Source organism: Mus pahari, chromosome 4 (assembly GCF_900095145.1).
Source record: "Mus pahari chromosome 4, PAHARI_EIJ_v1.1, whole genome shotgun sequence".
Classification (NCBI taxonomy): Eukaryota; Metazoa; Chordata; class Mammalia; order Rodentia; family Muridae; genus Mus; species Mus pahari.
The window spans coordinates 6,076,999-6,098,803 of record NC_034593.1 but is presented as its reverse complement, the minus strand read 5'-3'; the positions used below and the strand labels follow the sequence as shown (position 1 = coordinate 6,098,803).

The following is a 21,805-nucleotide window of genomic DNA, read 5'->3' as shown; positions in this document are numbered from 1 at the left end:
AGTTCATATTGTTGTTCCACCTACAGGGTTGCAGCCCCCTTCAGCTCCTTGGGTACTTTCTCTAGCTCCTCCATTGGGGGCCCTGTGTTCCATCCAATCGATTCTTAATGGTACACTTCCTGCAAAAGGAGCAAGACATTAAGTAGAAAATGCTGTTCGCCCCCTCCCCTGACCTGAGGAGTCCAGGGAAAGTCTTGGGGCACAACAGGTTCTTGGCTTCCTGCTGTCTTCCTTGTTGGGTAGAACTTCCTCTTCATGCCAGGTCTGTTGCTCTTTGCCAGTGTTTCTAGTTATTGTTTGAACAGTCTAGAAGTGTCGGCTTCGCTTATCTCTAGAATAGAATTTCTTATTCTCTATTTTCCAACTCAGTATCTTCAATAGCTAATCAAATTTATTTATTTTCTTTTTTTGTGAAATTAAGCAGACTTTTTGGCTGGACTAACTCTTAAATAACTTCTCTGGATGAATTATACCCTCCTGACTTCCATAGCCCTTTGCTTGATTTGTTTTTAATTTGCTTTGTGATTTCAGCTCTTATTTTCTTAACCTTCTGGGACAATTAGCAGGCCATTGTGCTCAAGCTGGGATTGTCTGAAGGATAGCAGCCATTACCATCAAAACCAATACCTTTGTACCATCACCAAAGACCTTTTAAACAAAGTCACATCTGCGCTTCAATCTCTTGCAACAGTCACTACCTCCCACTCTAAAATGTCCCTCAAGCCTTCTATACCTTCTGGTACTATAGCCCTTGGCAGATGACCAACGTCAAGTACCCTACCAAACTCTGAAGCAACTCCGGAAGGAAAAAAACCCTTATCTTCGTCAATGCTTTGTCTTGCAGTCTGCATGGGGAAATATAGCACCCAAATATAAAAGACCCAAAAATAAAAACCAAAAATATCGATTCTTTAATCATCAGGCCCCAGTCATGCGGAGCCCAGCCCAGAATGTCTTACTTGATCATTTATAGGCACACCCAACAGCCCACTGCGCCTCAGAGAATGGCCAGTTTTCACAAAAATAACTTTCCTGTAAATTTTACTACTCGGCAAAATACAAACTGTCCTTCTGCCCTCTGAGGTAGAAGTCCACATAGGATGCACAAAAAAAAAAAAAAAAAAAAAACGATAGGGCCAAACAAGCTCCCTCAGCTGCTATAAAATGGCCTTCCTCTGGTGCACAGACCACTCACTGAGAATCTTCATACTGCTTGCTTTCCGGCCATGTATTATGCGAAACTCTCTGTTAGTTTAAGCCGTTGGTTAATTCCTTTTATCTCCTTTGTCACCAACACATTCCACAGAAGCACTATTATCTAAACCATCCCACATCACTACCCTGAGCAGGGTAGCAATGCATCCTCTGTGTATCAAATCTCCCCTGCAGCTACCAACTGGCCAAATAAACTTCCAGGAACCCACCCGGCCATCCTACTTCCTCTGAAACAGGAAGTGGTGTTGATTTATGACCTTTCTGCTGATCTGAATACCAGCCCTTTCAGAACACACTCTTTTCTTAGTGAATTTTAGCAGCAAGCTTGCTTATAGAAAGCATACCAACTCCAGACACATTAGCGAGCACTTCCTCAGTTCCCACACTAATGTCTTTCTCGGTAAAATGTTATTAGTTTCCTGGGAGGGAGGAGTCTTCTTGTAAGGAATTAGGTTCAGGGAACTCCCAGGTACTTGTCTGGGGGGCAGAGGCATTTTTAAATGTCAGATAGTATTGTGTGGCTCTTCCTGAAGAGATGTAAGCAAATACCTGTTCACCTCAGATAGGGAACTGATGACAGAAAAAGAACTAATCCCATCCCAGTCCAGGTTGGTGAACCAGTGAGTTTGGGGGCTTCCTTAGAGGCACATGGTGGGCGGTTTCTTACAGGAGTGCAGGTGACCCACGACCCATTGTATCACTGAAAAGCCCCAACCCCAGTGACTTACAGAAGCCACATGTGTGGAATCCCTCCATCATTCACCTTCCAAGTGCTCTGAGCACCGATTGCTCCTAAGACCACTATGCAGCCGGAGCCAGGGGGTAGCAGGTAGCTAGAATTCCAGGTAGAATTCCTGTAACGATTCTGCTCCAGAGTGCTAACAGTTCCACTGCAATGACTCAACTACGTCTGAACTCTCTGCCCATCTCGTTGCCGTGACGGTGAGGCCCAGGATTCTGCAGTCACCACAGCCATCTCTGATCCATGATGGCCATGGTCACATCAGACCAGGCCAATGGGAAATGGCTGGCAACAGATGGCATCGGTCGAACCCTGCCTTGCATTGCCTTCAGTCCACCCCCCACCCCCCCACTCCTCTCCTTGACATCAGCAGTATCTAGCACGTCCATTTCCCCGGAAGTCTGCAGCACTCTAGAATCTCTATCAACTCGAGCGGCATGACCTGGAAGTTGGTTGTTTAGTAGAAGAAATGATTGATGGCTGACTGAGCCATTTTCAGGGAATGTGCAATCATTAAAAGACAAACACGTGAGAACCACAAAGCAGTAGCAAGTCCTAGGGTGGCCTAAGAGGGACCGCAAGCTGGCACATCTGTGTGGGACCTCACAAAGCAGCGGCAAGTCCTAGGGTGGCCTAAGAGGGACCGCAAGCTGGCACACCTGTGTGTGGGACTAAAGCTAGAGAGCAAATAAACACCTGGGCAGTCACCTCTGAAGGAACCTTGAGCAGCCGCGTGCAGGGGCGGTCAGGAGACTCGCCCTTTACCACATCAGCTTTGGTATTTGCATTGAAGTTACAGGTGTAGAGTGGTTTGTTAACTTTTGTGTTGACCACATAATTAGACATAACTAGATCCACTCCATCAGTGTCCTGAGTGATGCTATCAGCCGGGGAGGGCATGGGAACTCAGCTTATCAATGAATACAGTCAAAGGAAATTCATCTCAAGAGTTGGCTTTAACAGACTTATGATAAAAACTTTTGTTTATCTAAAATTTGTATTTAATCAGGAATCTTTTATTTGGTCCAAATAACAAAACTCTTTATTGTTCCTTCTTTTTCTTCTGTTTGTGGCCCAGGGAGAATGAAAAAAAAAAAAAAAAAAAGTCAGATTCTGAAGTAGAAAGGAGAGGAAGCCAGAGAGAGGCCTGGCCAGGCCCCCCAGGAATACCTGGAAGTATGAACTCAGCCTGTCTACAGGCAGGAGGCTGTTTATACTGACAGGTGGCACGAGCCAGCCCTGGAGAGGCGAGCATGAGAACGTGGTATCTCAAAGTGCCAGGCCTCTAGTAGTTCAAGGGTGGCCTTCCTAAGATGGTCTGTTGAGAGCTTTTGGTGCCTCTTCTAGGAATTTGGCATTTGTCAGTAGGCTCAGATAAGGAAGTAGGCTCAGATAAAACTATCAGAAACAGTGGCCATGGGACTCTGCTGAATGGCTACCCTGTGTGGTCTCTTTGCTTGCTACTTACTTATGACCTTGTGTGATCTCCTGGTTTACCACTCACTTGATTACTTTGTCTCTGACCTAAGAACTGACCATGTGATTTGGGTGCACCTAGAATGACATAAAAGCAGGCTGGAGAGAAGCAAAGCTGCTTTAGCCTCAGCACTGGCTGGAGTTATGAGATATATATATGTTATATAGTGTTGTCTAACTGTCTTTTTCTTTTCAAGGCTCCCTCCCTCCCTTGAGACCCTGTTGACTGACTGAGCTGGCTTAGTCAATGGCCCACACCAGGAGCCCACTGGAGAAGCGAGGAGGCCATTTTTAGTTCTCCCTCTGGTTCTTGAGCCTATCTAAAATTCCTATTTAGCTACCCAACCACTTTGTGATGCTTGCTCTGTCCAAAAAGACTGCATCCCTGACCCAGCTTTACCTACAGGCTAAGAACGTTCCCACAGTCTGTCAGCCAGACACTTTGAGTCAGAGAGTCAGCAGTAGGGCTCTTTCTGCCATCCATACTCCATCGATCATAAAGCAGACTCTCTGGTCCCGTATTCTACTATGTCCATATCTAGACACTCTGGGGAACAGGCTGTTGTCTGTGGAAGTGCAGAAGGAGAGAAAAGTTCCTATGTGGAATGCATCAACATGACCAGGATATGTTGAGGCGTAGATCCCTCTGACATGGGTAACAAGCTGGAGAGAATCTTGCTGTGTACACCCACGCTGTCTTCTGGGACTGCCTACCTGCTGCTGCGCCACAGTCACCCCATACTGTGGGTAAATAGCAATCACGTCCTTATCTCTCTAAAGGTTTCTGTGGGTCAGGAGTTTCCAAGTGTTCAGAAGCAAACTCTGACGCAAGAATTTTTTGTGCAAGTGATTTGCTGTAGGGAGTGCTCTGGGAGACAGGAATGGCAAACAGGCAGGGGCAAAAGAAGAAACCTGCAGAGCTCTGCAGGACCCGGCTGCTCAGATGGCCAGCTTTGTGCCAGCTATCCGAGCTGGAAATGAGGAACAGGCCATTTGCACTCATCCACTTTGTCTGGTTCTTTGCCAGCAGGGCCATGGGAGTGCTACAGCGTGGGGAATCCCAGCAAGCTGACCCTGTGCAGCTCCTCAGCCTACTGTGCTCCTCAGCCTACTGTGCTCCTCAGCCTACTGTGCTCCTCAGCCTACACTTCTTTGTTTGCAAAAGGGAAGCCACATTTGTATATGGCTTGTTTTTTAAGGATTTAGTAAAATTATCTATATAAAGATTTTACCCTAGCACCTAGTATGAACAGTACTATAATCATTCTTTGAAGCAGAAAGTGTCCAAAATATGCTGTTATTTTTATGTCTTCTAAATATTATCCTGCAAATACTTAGAAGAGCTATAAAGCCCCCTTAATAATCAAAAGCAAATGTGAGTTTTGGAAACTTCTGAGAGGGCTTGGTCAATATCAACACACTTAAAGAGCTTGGGGGAAGCCTGTAGTAGGAGCCAGCAACTCCCTAACATCTTACTAAAAGATAGTGGGAACTTCTAAGTCAGCCATGTATCAGAATGCTTTGTGCTAGTCTATTGGGATCAACTCTTGTTTTTCTGTTTGTTGTTTCTAATGCTATGCTTTTATTTGTTATTTTATTATCATGGTAGCAATAATCACATCTCATAACATGAGCAAGCATACATAAATATACATATTCTCATACCATCCCCTTAAGTACATATCTGCTGTTATGCAAAAGTTAATTTGCTTGATTTAGACATTTCATCATGACTAAAAATACCAATAGTTCGATGTTGCCCATTATAAAAATGTACAACTTTTATTAACATAAATAAAATATAAAAGATGCTTGGAACATAGCTAAGTGACTGAGTACTGCCCTGGTGCAAGGCCTGAGATCTTTCCCCAGCAGCACAGAACAAAAACCAAATAAATAAAATAAACAAACAAATTAAGAGTAAGGTATGGGGTGGGCCAAAGAGGAAAAGAGAAAGATTTAAAACAGAAGTATCAGCTATACTCATGTCTAATCCATTTCTAAACTTTAGACACTATCTGGACCACAGGTGAATTTTAAAAATTATTTATTAAATCAATGAATTAATGTTATTCTTATGTGCCTTGGTTTGGATGTGAAATGTCTGATGTGAATATTTGCATATTTCACTGCAGGCATGTGAATGCTTGATTTCAGGAAGGGCTGGGAAAGATACATATCTATATGTGGATGTAATGTTAGGAACTAAACAATCTAGAACTCTGAACTGAGGGGAACGAAGGCTTTAGAATTAGTTTTCATAAACGTAATGAGATATCTTGCGGTAGAACTGAAATCTAAACACAAAGTTTTCTTTATGTTTCTTACTCCCCATCTACACACAGCCGGAAGATAGTGATGTTTTCAGTATCGCTGTGTTTCCATTGGAGGGCAGGTACGGAAGTCTCTCCTTCTGACCATCAATAAATTTTCAATTCACAGTTCTGATTTCTCAGGTTAATTTCAACCTGCATTTACTTTCAAAGTGCAGAGCAAATTCTGAATTCTAGAATATGTGGACTAAGGGAAAAACAACTGTGCACCTGTCTTTTATTTACTTTCAGCCTTGCATTGAACCCTCCACTGACTGCTCCATGGACTGCAATCCCACTCCTGCTCGAATCTCTGGGTCTCTTCAGACCCTAGGGATGCCCACCCTCTCCAGCACCATTCTGGCTCACATTTCAAGGTACAATCCTTCACCATGGGGCAATCAAGGCAGCAAATCACATTGCATCTATATTCAAAAAGAGGAGAGCAGCCTTCCAGTCTGTGCCTGTTTACCTTGAGCTCGAACACTGCAGCCAGTCCCACAGTTCCCAGAGAAGGCTCCATTCCCAGGTTCTCTAGCAAGCCCAGGATCTTAGGATTAGGGGTGAGTAGGACAAAACATCTGTTCCAACACCACTGGGAGTAACTGAGACCAGCAGGATCCAGGGACATAGGAACCCTGCCTGAACAGTGGCTCAGGTTCCTTCTGGTCTGTGCCAGTTTACCTTGGGTGCAAACTCTGCAATCAGTCTCACAGCACCCAGAGGAGGCTCAAATCCCAGGCTTTCTAATGCAGCCAGGATCACAGGATCCCAGGATCCCCGGATCCCAGGAACTTGGTCACACCAGGATCTCAGGGTCCCAGAGGCAGCTTGACTCACAGGAACTCTGACACACCCAGAATCTCAGGATCACAGAGACAGCTGGACTATGGGGAATTCTGACACAACCAGGATTACAGGAAGGACAGGGAACAGTCAGATAGCAAAGGCAGGTAGCACTAGAGATAGTCAGATGACGAGAGGCAAGGGAAAGAACATAAGCAACAGAAACCAAGGTTACTTGGCATCATCAGAACCCAATTCTCCCACCATAAAAAGTACTGAATACACCATCACACTGGAAAAGCAAGATTCAGACCTAAAATCACTTCTCATGATAATAATAGAGGACTTTAAGAAGGACATAAATAACTCACTTAAAGAAATACAGGAAAACACAGGTAAACAAGTAGAAGCCCTTAAAGAGGAAACACAAAAATCCCTTAAAGAGTTACAGGAAAACACAATCAAACCAGGGAAGGAAATGAACAAAACCATCCAAGATCTAAAAATGGAAGTAGAAACAATAAAGAAACCACAAAGGGAGATAATCCTGGAGTTAGAAAATCTAGAAAACAGATCAGGAGTCATAGATGCAAACATCACCAACAGAATACAAGAGATAGAAGAGAGAATCTCAGGGGCAGAAGATACCGTAGAAAACATTGACACAACAATCAAAGGAAATGCAAAATGCAAAAAGCTCACAACACAAAACATCCAGGAAATCCAGGACACAATGTGAAGACTAAACCTTCAGATAATAGGTATAGAAGAGAGTGAAGATTCCCAACTTAAATAGTCAGTAAATACCTTTAACAAAATTATAGAAGAAAACTTCCCTAACCTAAAGAAAGAGATGCCCATGAACATACAAGAAGCCTACAGAACTCCAAATGGACTGGACCAGAAAAGAAATTTTTCCTGTCACATAATAATCAAAACACCAAGTGCATTAAACAAAGAAAGAATATTAAAAACAGTAAGGGAAAAATGTCAAGTAACATATAAAGGCAGACCTATTAGAATTACACCAGACTTCTCACCAGAGACTATGAAAGCTAGAAGGTCCTGGGTAGATGTCATACAGACCCTAAGAAAACATAAATGACAGCCCAGACTACTATACCCAGCAAAACTCTCAATTACCAAAGTCAGAGAAACCAAGATATCCCATGACAAAACTAAACTTACACAATATCTTTCCACAAATCCAACCATACAAAGGATAATAGATGGAAAACACCAACACAAGGAGGGAAACTAAACCCTAGAAAAAGCAAGAAAGTAATATTTCAACGAACCTAAAAGAACCTCTAACAACAAAAATAACAGGAAGTGACGATCACTTTTCCTTAGTATCTCTTAACATTAATGGACTCAATTCCCCAATAAAAAGACATAGACTAACAGACTGGATATGTAAATAGGACCCAGCATTTTGCAACACACAGGAAACACACCTCAGGGACAAAGACAGACACTACCTCAGGGTAAAATGCTGGAAAACAATTTTCTAAGCAAATGGTCGTATGAAACAATCTGGGGTAGCCATTCTAATATCGAATAAAATCAACTTTCAACCAAAAGTTATCAAAAAGGATAAGGAAGGACACTTCATACTGGTCAAAGGAAAAATCTATCAAGATGAACTCTCAATTCTGAACATCTACACTCTAAATGCAAGGTCACCCACATTCATTAAAGAAACTTTACTAAAGCTCAAACCACACATCACACTGCACACATAATAATGGGAGACTTCAATACCCCACTGTCATCAACGGACAGATCATGGAAACAAAAACTGAACAGAGACACAGTGAAACTAACAGAAGTTATGAACCAAATGGATCTAACAGACATTTATAGAAAATTTCATCCTAAAGCAAAAGAATATATCTTCTTCTCAGAACCTTATGATACTGTCTCCAAAACTGACCATATAATACTTGGTTATAAAACAGGCCTCAACAGATATAAGAAGATTGAAATAATCCCATGCACCCTGTCAGATCACCAAGGACTAAGATTGGTCTTAAATTCCAACAAAAACAACAGAAGACACACATACACATGGAAGCTGAACAACATTCTACTCAATAATAACTTTATAATAATAATAAAAATAAAGAATGAAATTAAAGACTTTTTAGAATTTAATGAAAATGAAGACACATCATATCAAAACTTATGGGACATAATGAAAGCAGTGGTGAGAGGAAAACTCATAGTTCTAAGTGTCTCCAAAAAGAAATTAGAGAGATCATATCCTAGCACTTTGACAGTGCACCTGAAAGATCAAGAACAAAAAGAAGCAAATACACCCAAGAGGGTTAGACAGCAGGAAATAATCAAACTCAGGGCTAAAAATCAACCAAATAGAAACAGTAAGAACTATACAAAGAATCAACAAAACCAAGAGTTGATTCTTTGAGAAAATCAACAAGATAGATAAACCTTTAGCCAGACTAACCAGAGGGCACAGAGACAGTATCCAAATTAATAAAATCAGAAATGAAAAGGGAAACATAACAATGGAAACCATGGAAATCCAAAAAATCATCAGATCCTACTACAAAAGTATATACTCAACTAAACTAGAAAAATCTTGATGAAATGGACAATTTTCTAGACACATACCAAGTGCCAACATTAAAACAGCATCAGATAAACCATCTAAATACACCCATAACCCTTAAAGAAATAGAAGCAGTCATTTATAGTCTCCCAACCAAAAAAAGCCCAGGACCAGATGGGTTTAGTGGAGACGCCTATCAGACTTCAAACACAAGGAACACTACCCACTTAGTTCTATGAATCCACAATGATGAAACCTGAACCACACAAAGACCCAACAAAGAAAGAGAACTTCAGGCCAATCTCCCTTATGAATATTGGTGCAAAAATACTCAATAAAATTCTTGCCAACTGAATCTAAGAACACATCAAAATAATCATTCACCACAATCAAGTCGGCTTCATCCCAGGGCTGCAGGGATGATTCAATATATGGAAATCCATCAACGTAATCTACTACATAAACAAACTGAAAGGAAAAAAAAAACACATGATCATTTCATTAGATGATGAAAAAGCATTTGACAAAGTTCAGCATCCCTTCATGTTAAGTATTTGAAAGATCAGGAATTCAAGGCCCCATACCTAAACATAGTAAAAGCAATATACAGCCAACCAGCAGCCAACATCAAACTAAAGGGAAAGAAACTTGAAGCAATCCCACTAAAATCTGGGACTAGACAAGGCTGCCCACTCTCTCCCTAACTAAAAAATATAGTACTTGAAGTTCTAGCTAGAATAATTAGACAACAAAAGGAGGTCAAAGGGACACAAATTGGAAAAGAAAAAGTTAAAATATTACTCTGTGCAGATGACATGATAGTATACTTGAGTGACCCCAGAAATTCCACCAGAGAACTCCTACAGCTGATAAGCAACTTCAGCAAAGTGACTGAATATAAAATTATCTCAAACAGATCTTTTTGACTAGCCTTCCTCTACTCAAAGAATAAACAGGCTGAGAAAAAAATTAGAAAGAAATTATTGTGACCCTTCACAATAGTCACAAATAATATTACATACCTTGGTGTGACTCTAACCAAGCAGGTGAAAGATGTGTATGACAAGAACTTCAAGTCTCTGAAGAAAGAAATCGAAGAAGATCTTAGAAGATGGAAAGACCTCCCATGCTCATGGATTGGCAGGNTTAATATAGTAAANATGGCTATCCTGCNGAAAGCAATCTACAGATTCAATGCAATCCCCATCAAAATTCCAAATCAATTCTTCATAGAGTTAGAAAGAGCAATTTGCAAATTAATTTGGAATAACAAAAAATCCAGGATAGTGAAAACTATTCTCTACAATAAAAGAACTTCTGGGGGAATCACTACCCCTGACCTCAAGCTTTATTACAGAGCAATTGCGATAAAAACTGTATGGTATTGGTACAGAGACAGGCAGGTAGATCAATGGAATAGAACTGAAGACCCAGAAATGAACCCACTCACCTATGGTCACTTGATATTTGACAAAGGAGCTAGAGCCATCCAGTGGGGAAAAAAGACAGCATTTTAAACAAATGATGCTGGTTCAACTGGTGGTTATCATGTAAAAAAATGCAAATTGACCCATTCTTATCTCCTTGTACAAAGCTCAAGTCCAAGTAGATCAAGGACTTCCACATAAAACCAGATACATTGAAACTTACAGAGGAAAAAATGGGGAAGAACCTTGAATACTTGGGCACAGGGGAAAAATTCCTGAACAGAACACCAGTGGCTTACACTCAAAGATCAACAATAGACAAATGGGACCTCATAAAATTGCAAAGCTTCTGTAAAGCAAAGGATGCCAATAAGACAAAAAGGCCACCAACAGATTGGGAAAAGATCTTAACCAATCCTACATCTGATAGAGGGCTGATATCCAATATATACAAAAATTCAAGAAGTTAGACTCCAGAAAATCAAATAACCTTATTTTAACATGGGGTGCAGAGCTAAACAAAGAATTTTCAACTGAGGAAAATCAAATATCTGAGAAACACCTAAGGAAATGTTCAACATCCTTAGTCATCAGGGAAATGCAAATCAAAACAACCCAGAGATTCTACCACAGGATTTTAGCCAGTCAGAATGGCCTAAATCAAAAACTAAGGTGACAGCAGATACTGGCAAGGATGTGGAGAAAGAGGAACACTCCTCCATTGCTGGTGGGATTGCAAGCTGGTACAACCACTCTGGAAATCAGCTTGGCAGTTCCTCAGAAAATTGGATATAGTACTACCTGAGGACCCAGGTATACCACTCCTAGGCATATACCCAGAAGATGCTCCAACATGTAATAAGGACACAGGCTCCACTATGTTCATAGCAGCCTTATTTATAATAGCCAGAATCTGGAAAGAACCCAGATGTCCCTCAACAGAGGAATGGATACAGAAACTGTGGTTCATTTACACAATGGAGTACTACTCAGTTATTAAAAATGATGAATTCATGAAATTCTTCTGCAAATGGATAGAACTAGAAAATATCATCCTGAGTGAGGTAACCCAGTCGCAAAAGAACACACATGATATGCACTCACTCAGTGAATACTTGCCCAAAAGCTCCAAATAATCTAGATACAATTCACACACCACTTGAAGCTCAAGAAGGAAGACCAAAGTATGGGTGTTTCTGTCCTTCTTAGAAAGAGAACAAAATACTCACAGGAGCAAATATGGAGATAAAGTGTAGAGCAGAGACTGAAGGAAAGGCCATCTAGAGTCTGTCCCACCTGGGGATCCATCCTATATACAGTTACCAAACCCAGACACTATTGTGGATGCCATGAAGTGCATGCTGAAAGGAGCCTGATATGGCTGTGTCCCAAGATGCCCTGCCAGAGCCTTACAAATACAGAGACTGATGTTCATGGCCAACCATTGGACTGAGCGAGGGGTCCCTAATAGAGTAGTTAGAGAAGAGAGTGAAGGAGTTGAATAGGTTTTCAGCCCCATAGGAAGAACAATAATATCAACCAACCAGTCCTCCAAGAGCTCCCAGGGACTGAGCCATCAACCAAGGAGTACACTTGGCTCCAGCTGCAGAGGATGGCCTTGTCATACATCAATGGGAGCAGATATCCTTGGTCCTATGAAGAAGCAATAGATGTCCCAGTGTAGGGGAACTAAGGGTGGGGAGGTGGAAGTGGGTGGGTGGGGGAACACCCTCATATAAGCAGTGGGAAGGAGGATGGGATAGAGGGTTTGTTGGGGGGGGGGGGAACCAGGAAAGGGAATAACATTTGAAATGTAAATAAAGAAAATATCCAATAAAAAATTAAAGAAGAAGAAGCAGAGGCAGTGAGTGTTTGTGCTCATCTGGCTTTCTGTGTACATGATCCAGATCCCAGTGGAGAGAAGCACCGTGGCCCAGGCCCACGGCGTTAGGTCTCTTCACTTCAGTCACCGGATCAGCATGGTCTCTCAGAGGCATTCCCAGCGGCCCCTCTCCCTGGTCATTCTAGATTTTATGAAGTGGACAATTGATTCTATCACAATGGTGATTTACAAGCTGCCTCCATGTGATTGTATGAATGAGAAGAGGCAAAGTCATGAAGACTTTATTGCAAAGAAAGAGAGATGAATGACAACTTAAGAGTGGAAACAGAAAACAGAGACAAGTAGGAAAAAGCCTGTAGCTCCCCTTCCCACTCCTGAGAGGGAGACAGAGATAAAGCCACGAGGTCCTTTGAAATTGACTTCCAAACTCTATATGACCTAGCACAAGGCAAGGCCTGGGCCAAGTAGTGGGAGTGGGTGGGTAGGGGAACAGAGGTGGGGGGAGGGGTATGGGAAACTTTCGGGATAGCATTTGAAATGTAAATAAAGAAAATAATAATAATAATAAAAAAAAAAAGAAATTGACTGACAGTCCTAGTAACTAGTGAGTAAGTAAAGCCCTTGCACGCTTTAAGTCGGCTTGGGAGATTTGATGGAACAGGGTCTTTCTGGGTCCCAGGCCAGCATTAGAGAATACATTCATTTTGTTGCTTCTCATACCTCCAAGTGAGACAGACAGACAGAGTGTTGGGAGGGGACTGAGCTACTCTGAGAAAGAGACCACAAAGATTAGTCATAAGATGAGGAGTCTGGAAACACCCTGGCACTCCATCTAGGTAAAAGACTACCATAAGAGGAGAGGGGGAGTTGTGGAGAGGGGAAAGACTAGGCCTGTACAGGCTGAGGGTAGGCGGTGGGGGAGGAGTGCTCAGGCACACACAGTGGTCCTAGGCTGAGGTAATACAATGAGGGGAGGGGGTGCTCAGACACACACAGTGGTCTCAGGCTGAGCTAATATAGTGGGGTTAGGGGGTGCTCAGGCACACACAGTGGTCTCAGGCTAAGGTAATACAGTGGGGGGAAAGTGCTCAGGCACACACAGTGGTCTCAAGCTGAGGGTAGGCAGTGGGGTGAGGGGTGCTCAGGCACACACAGTGGTCTCAGGCTGAGGTAATACAATGAGGGGTGGGGAGTGCTTAGGCACACACAGTGGTCTCAGGCTGAGGTAATACAGTGGTGGGGGAAGTGCTCAGGCACACACAGTGGTCTCAGGTTGAGGTAATACAGTGGGGCGAGGGGTGCTCAGGCACACACAGTGGTCCCAGGCTGAGGTGATACAGTGGGGGGAAGGGTGCTCAGGCACACACAGTGGTCTCAGGCTGAGGATAGGCAGTGGGGTGAGGGGTGCTCAGGCATACACAGTGGTCTCAGGCTCAAGTAATACAGTGAGGGGAGGAGGTGCTCAGGCACACACAGTGGTCTCAGGCTGAGTTAATACAATGAGGGGAGGGGGTGCTCAAACACACAGTGGTCTCAGGCTGAGCTAATACAGTGGGGTTAGGGGGTGCTCAGGCACACACAGTGGTCTCAGGCTGAGGTAATTCAGTGAGGGGAGGGGTGCTCAGGCACACACAGTGGTCTCAGGCTGTGCTAATACAGGGGGAAGGGTGCTCAGACACATACAGTGGTCTCAGGCTGAGGTTAGGAAGTGGGGGGAGGGGTGCTAAGGCTGAGGGTAGGCATTGGAGGGGTGCTCAGGCAGTGATCCCACAGTAGTCTCAATCCATCCCTGTCTGCTGCAGACACTGATAGACCCAAGGGTATAGCCCGAGACTGCTAACCACTCCCTACCTATCGTGTGATTTCAAAACCTGACAAGAAAGTGAACAGGATAGGTAAGAAACTCAGCATAGAGATTGAAATGGATTTCTTTTTATAGAAATATTGTAAACAATCCAATGGATCAGATGAAAACAGAGTTGAAGCCTTATGAATAGAAGATCAAGCAGAAGAAAGAATGCTACATCAACTAACAATGAAGGAGGAGATGGAGCAAACACAATACAACTTCCAGGAGACCAAAGCTAAGCATCTAGGTGCAGCTGAGATATAAACTAAAGGCTTGGAATATCTAATACATGAAATCTTAACTGAAAATGAAGGTGCAAATCTAGGGAAAGACATGGACATCCAAGGACAGGAAGCATTTAAAACTTAAGCAAATATGGCCAGAAAAAGGAGTCTCCGTAACACCTTATAGTTAAAATGTCCATACTACAGAACAATGGGAGGTATGAAAGCATCAGGCAGAGACTGCCAACTCACAGGTAGAGTCCTTAGAATGCCATCGGTTTTGGTGAAACGATAAAAGCCGTAAGCGTAAAGAACCACCAGCCTTTGCTGGATATAAAGATTGCTATACCCAGGAAAGCTGTCTCTTAAAACCAGTGGGAAGTAAGGATGCTCTAAGGTAAAGGTGTCCAAAGCAATTCACGACTAGTAAGCCAGGGTTGAAGAAGATACTTTCAAAAATCCCACACACATGGGACTGGGAAAATGGCTCTGTAGTAAAACGAGTTTGTTTTTCTTGCAGATGGCCCAATTTTGGTTTCCAGCACCCAGTCAGCTGAGTGACAACCACCTGTAAATCCAGTTCCAAAGACATCCATGAAAGCTACACATGCATGCTTACACACACACACACCACATACACACACACACACACACACACATACACACCTCACATACACACACCACATACACACACATACACACCTCACATACATACACATTCCACATTCCACATACACACACACACACACACACACACACACACACACCACATGTGAGAGAGATGGGCAGACCAGAGAGAGAAACTAATTTTTTCTAAACAGTAACAAAAATAAAAAATAATAATAATCCAACACACAGAAGAGCAAAAAGTCTGTACAGATCTGAGTGCTCAAAACAGGATGAATTTCATGAGAGGAAGAGACAAACAATGAGAATCAGGAGAGGAACTGAGAAACCCAACTCAATAAACCCAGCAATCCCCTAATGGGTCAGGGAATAGAGAAAAAGAAGAAACAGTATTGTAACCAATGAGGAAAACAAAGAAGAAAATTACAGAAATTAACAAATACCTGTTAATTACAACCCTAAGTGCAAATGGCCTTAACTCACCAATAAAAAATGCAGACTAATTGGATGGATTAAAAAACAAACAATCTTGCCTCAGTGGCGAAGACTGCAGCAGGGATGAGGGAAAGGGAATGATACACTGAGCAGGTAAAGGTGTTTATCCATACCTGACTCTCCAAAATAAACCACCAGTTTAGGTCACCTTAGGTCATTAATAAGTGTCAAAAAAATCATACCAAACAATAGAATGAAAGCATAGAATAGAATAAAGACACAAAGGTGAGCAATGAACACTCCAGTGATCAGAGGATCCACAACAAATCAGACAGGAAATTTAATAATTCCTAGAACCTTTATAGAAAAGCAGCTCAAAGATAGATGTCTATAGCTAAGAATGACTACACTTAAAAAGTGAAAGCAAGCACTCATCCATCCAGGAAGCAGTGGCCATACCTGGCAGGACTGCAGAAGAGTTCCCTACCAGGCAACACAGAGACCACACCCTCCTAAAGACCAGAGAGGGCAGGAGAAACCAAGGAAGAAAGCACACAGCCAACAGAGACTAGGCAGGTATCAGCAGCTAGAACTACAACCATCTCAAACTCAGAAGCCAGCATAAAAACTCAGTCAATACTAGCCAGTGCCCAGCAACCCTACTACTGCAGGCCCTGAGAACTGCAACCTCACTGAAGCACAAGAAGCACAAGAAGAAGAAAAAACTTAAAATAGCTTTTAAGAATATGATAGAGGTCCTTAAAGAGGCAACAAATGAATCTCTTAAATCTATAAAAACACAGTGGACAGAAATGAATAAGACATGAAAATAGAAATGAAACCACACACACACACACACACACACACACACACACACACACAGTGAGAGAATCTGTGTAGGGGGTGAGTCTAATGCTAAGGTACTGTTCCCCAATTGGTTTTTTTGATCTATCAGTAAAGATGCCAGGGGCCAATTGCTGGACAGAAGGAAAGAGGCAGAATGTCCAGGTAACTGCAGAGGAGGCAAGAAGATGACAAGGAAGAAGGATGTTTTTGCCATGCTTCAAAGGGACAAAAGGTGACCAGCCATGTGAATCTCCGATGGAGCGACCATAGGCTGCTTCTCCAGGTGGAAGGTTAGGGTGTTGAGTTACTAAAGGTAACTGAGCAACTGAAGCCGAGGGCAGGTTAAGAGGTGCTGAGCTAAGAGTATTGGGAAGGGCATGCTAGCTGTGGGAGATTAGTAATGCCCAGCAATTGAGCCAAGAAGACAGGTTGAAAATGAGCAATGTGTGTGTATCTGTGTTTTTCATCCCCCAATCCAAGGGAATCTGGGTGGGGGCAGATAGTACGGCCCATTCCAGGAGCTTAAAGCAAGGTAGCAAAAGCTACTCACAATGAATCTGGAAATCCAAAACTTAGTAAATTGAACAGTAACCTCAGAGGCAAACCTCATGAACAGAATCCAAGATATGAAAGGGAAGAATCTTAGGCATTAAAGACACAATAGAAGAAATGGACTGAGAAAGAAATTAGGGAAACACCACCTTTCACAATTGCCTCAAATAATATCAAATGTCTTGGAGTAAGCCTAACCAAGCAAGTGAAAGAATTGTATGATTAAAAACTGCAAGTCGTTGAAGAAAGCAGTCAAAGAAGATGGAAAGATCTCTCATGGATCAACATTAAAAAAATGCCCATCATATCAAAAGCAATTTACAGATTTAATGCGATCTCCATCAAAATTCTACCACAATTTTTTGCATATCTTGAAAGGGCAATTTTCATCTTTGTATCAAAATACAATAAACTCGGGATAATAAAAGAACTGCTAGAGTATCACCATCCCCAATTTCAAGTTGTTCTACAGAGCAATAATAAAAACAGCACGGTACTGACATTAAAAAGATGCATCGATTAAATGTCATAGACTCAAAGACCCAGGCATAAGTCCACATATCTCTAAGTGGACACCTGACATTTTTATAAAGAAGTCAGAAATACGTACTAGGAAATAATACAGCATCTTCAACAAATAGTGCTGGTCAAACTGAACGTGTGTATGAAGAAGAATGTAAAAAGATCCATATTTATCACCTACACAAAACGCAAGTGCAGTGAATGCAAGACCTTAACATAAAACCAGATCCACTGAAGCTGAGAATGCATTGCCGCCGCAGGAGATGCCTTTCTAAACAGAATGCCAATAGCACAGGCACTGAGACCAACAACTAATAAATGGAGCCTCATGAAACTAAAAAGCTTCTGAATGGAAAAGAACACTGTCTTCAGACAAAGTTGCAAAAGGTTTTTACGAACTACACATCTGATAGAGGACTATCAAAAACATATAAAGATCATCATCATCATCATCATCATCATCATCATAAAATAAGCTAAGTATCATGAAAAAAATAACCAAATTAAAAATGGGGTACAGATCTAAACAGAGAATCCTCAACAGAGGAATTTCAAATGGTTGTGAAACACTTAAATGTGAAACATCCTTAGCCATCAGGGAAATGCAAACCAAATCTACTTTGAGATTCCATCTTATACCTGACAGAATAGTTAAGATCAATAACACAAGTGACAGCTCATGTTGGTGAGGATGTGGCATGAAGGGAATGCTCCTCCATTGTTGGTGGGAGTGAGAACTCTTACAGCCACTATAGAAGTCAGTGCGGTAGTTAGTTCCTCTGGAAAATGGGAAATGGTCTATCCCACAACCCAGCTATACCACCCTCAGGCATATACCAAGGATGCTCCATCCCCAAGGACACTTGCTCAACCATGTTCATTGCTGCTCTGTGCATGATAGCCAGAAATTGGAAATAACCTGGATGGCCGTCAGTAGAAGAGTGGATTAAAAAAATGTACTTTTACACAATGGAGTATTATTCAGATGTTAAAACAGGAAATCATAAAATTTGGAAGTAAGTTGATGTAACTAGAAAAAAATCCTTGGTGAGTAATCCCAGATGCAGAAAGACAAACATGATGTATATTTCCTTATATGTGCATATTAGCTGCTAAGTCAATGGTAACCAAGCTATACTTTGTAGAGCATACCTATACCACAGAGGATGGTATAGTAAAGGACTAAGGGTGACAAACAGATATAATTTGGGAAGGAAAATGGAATATTTAGTTATGATGGATGGGGGTGGCTGGAACAAGATAATCAAGTGGGGAAGAAATATAGTGAGGAAATACAAGGAGAGACAGATAAAATTAAGGACCATTTGAGAGGTATTCTAGAAACTGCTTCATCAAATATATGCATATCTGGAGGGGATCTAAGTAGAATTATCCAAAGAGACAGAGCCCCAGATGAGCATCTCTTCTCAACAAACACTTCCAATCCTGGAACCGGGAACCTGGAACCCCAAACAACCCAGGCTGTTGCCAAGACTATACGATGTTCTCCACAAATTGACAGCAAGGCCCACTGCTGAAGACAACACCCAGACAACTCATTAAACATAGAGAAGTTGAGTTGGCGCCTTCCTGGAGCCTTCACCCCTATGTTCTAGGGTCTTTGGTGAAGAAAGGTACGCTGCAGGGTGCCAAAAAAGGAGAGTAAACACCAAGCAAGGGCTGACTGGACTTAAGGCCTACTCCACAAGATACCATACCAAACCCATACCATACACTGCTTAGTACCCACCAACCTGAGACTAAACAGCCCAGGGACCCAGAGTAGCCAAATACTACTGTTATCATCATCATCATCATCAACAACAACAACAACAACAACATCATCATCATGATTTAGCAATAAAATATCTGAGAGAGATAGAGACAGAGAGACAGAGAGAGACAGAAAGACAGAGAAAACTAAAATAAACAATTTAGTGATGAGCCTCAAGGTCTAAGGAAAACTATTCAACCACAAAATCAGTACACAGAAAAATATAATGAGAGAAGATGGACCTAACCCTTGAGAGACTTGAGGCCCCACGGAGTAGGGAGGTCATCGATGCATAGTTCAATCACCAGCAGACTTTCCTATCACTAACACATGTTTCAACCTAAATAAATAAATATCAAAGTGGAAATTAATGAAAACTAAAAGCACACTTAAAGAATCAGTGAAGCAAATAATCAGTTCTTCTAAATGATAAGCAAAATTGACAAACCCTTAGCCAAACTGAGAGAGAAAAGAAGATTATGCATCAGAAAGCACACTCCAAAGGCAAAGGAAGCCTGAGTCCCGCTGCTCACAATCTCCTCTCAGGACTTAAGCACCTGAAGCAAAAGCACGGCTGGTAGGAAGACTGTCCCAAACAACAGACAAACATGTCTGGGATTGTTTTAAGTGTTGAACCACCAACAAAAGAACAGACAGGGGCTGGACCTAGGCCTCCATGCACATATGTAGCAGCCACACAGCTTGGTTTTCATGTGAGTCCCAAACAACTGGAGTGGGGCTGTCCCAAAAGCTGCTACCTGTCCACGGGGTATGTGGTTCTAGCTGGGCTGCCTTGTCTGCCTCAGTGGGAAAGGATGTGCCTAGCCTCACAGAGACTTGGGGTGCCAGGGTGGAGGGATACACAGGGGGACCGCCACTCAGAAGAGAAAGGGATGGAGGGATGGGGGAAGGATTGTGGGAGGGGTGACTGGGAGGGGAGCAGTGAGCAGGATGTAAGGTGAATAAGTAAAAAAAACAACAATAAAATTAAAAAGAAAAATCCACAAAAATTCACCTCCTATCTCCTAGTATTTATCGCCGTGGTGCTGGGACAGCTGCAGACACAGAGATGACGACCCAGCTCATTTCTTCCAACTTGGAGCTCCACTCTCTCACCACTGGCCGCCTTCCGAGAGTTGTTACAGCTAATCGGATGTTGAAACAGACGCTTTTCTGGTATCAAAGTTACATTGGTGCAGCCCTAGTTTTGGGGGGAGTAGATGTTACTGGACCTCATCTCTACAGCATCTATCCTCATGGATCAACTGATAATTGCCTTATGTCACTATGGGTTCTGGCTCCTTGGCAGCAATGGCTGTGTTTGAAGATAAGTTTAGGCCAGATATGGAGGAGGAAGGAGCCAAGAAGCTAGAGTGAGGTTATTGCAGCTGACATCTTTAATGACTTGAGATCTGGAAGCAACATTGATCTGTGTGTAAGAGCAAGCTGGACTTTCTTCATCCATACTCAGTGCCCAGCAAGAAAGGGACCAGGTCTGGCCGGTACAGATGTGAGAAAGGCACNACCGCTGTCCTCACCGAGAAAGTCACCCCTCTGGAGATGGAGGCACTAGAGGAGACTGACAATGGATACTTCGTGAATGGTGCTGTGGGTGGTTGGATAACTATCTAGATGACTCGGGGTGTATACCACTCCTACCCGCACCCCACTCTACCCCAACCAGAAAACATGCCTTTGGCAATTGCTCAATTAAAAAAAAAAAAAAAAAGGTAACTGACATTAAAGATGTGTGTATGAGAGAGAGGAGAAGAGAGGAGAGGGGAGGGGACTGTGAGGGGAGGGGAGAGAGGAGAGAGAGATTAAATTACTGTATATAAGAGGGACAAATGCCTCCCCTATACTTTATACATGTTGCTGGATGAGAAAGTAATCAACAAGTGTGAGGGAGAGAGGAGAGAGCGATTAAATGAAATTACTGTATATCAGAGGGACAAATGCCTCCCCTATACTTTATGCGTGTTACTGGATGAGAAAGCAATCAACAGTCATAGCAGCTGTGAACCCTGTGAGCTACAATAGTGACTGGCATGGCGAGATGATATGCTCACTGGTACGATAGTGTCAAGTGGTATGGGAGCAACCAAACTTTTTAATTGGATCTAAACCCTGTGCTTGGAGGAGATGGACCTCATCCTGTCACTGTAACAGGCCCAGAACATGAGACTGGTTAGGTCATAGAAGAATCTAATACTATATTGTTCTGCCACATGAGCACCAACCTGCTCCTTATGTTCTGATCTTTGTGCCAGCATATTAGTGCATTTCTGAACCCTCATCAGTGGGAAGCCTCTTCTTGCAGTACAGGTGATTAATACAGAGAGCCCTAGTTAGTCAACATGTAGAGAATAAGAGAGTTTGGAATGCTCAGCTCTAAGCAGAACATCTGTATCATGGAACTGCTCACCCCAAGGCTCAGGGATCATTACAGAAGAGAGGAATAGAAAGACTGTAAGGGACAGAAGCAATAGACATCTGCAGTGAAACATTTGTTGACTATGACAGGGCTGTTGCACATAGGAACTCACAGTAGCTGTGACTGTACGCACACATCCTGTATGCATGCATACAAGATGAAGCCA

At 42.5% G+C, this 21,805-nt stretch overlaps 1 pseudogene; it reads left to right on the top strand.

Moving 5' to 3' along the window:
- LOC110320184 overlaps positions 1-20,844 on the top strand; it is a 102,184-nt pseudogene extending 81,340 nt beyond the window's left edge.
- The last annotated feature ends 961 nt before the right edge of the window (positions 20,845-21,805 follow it).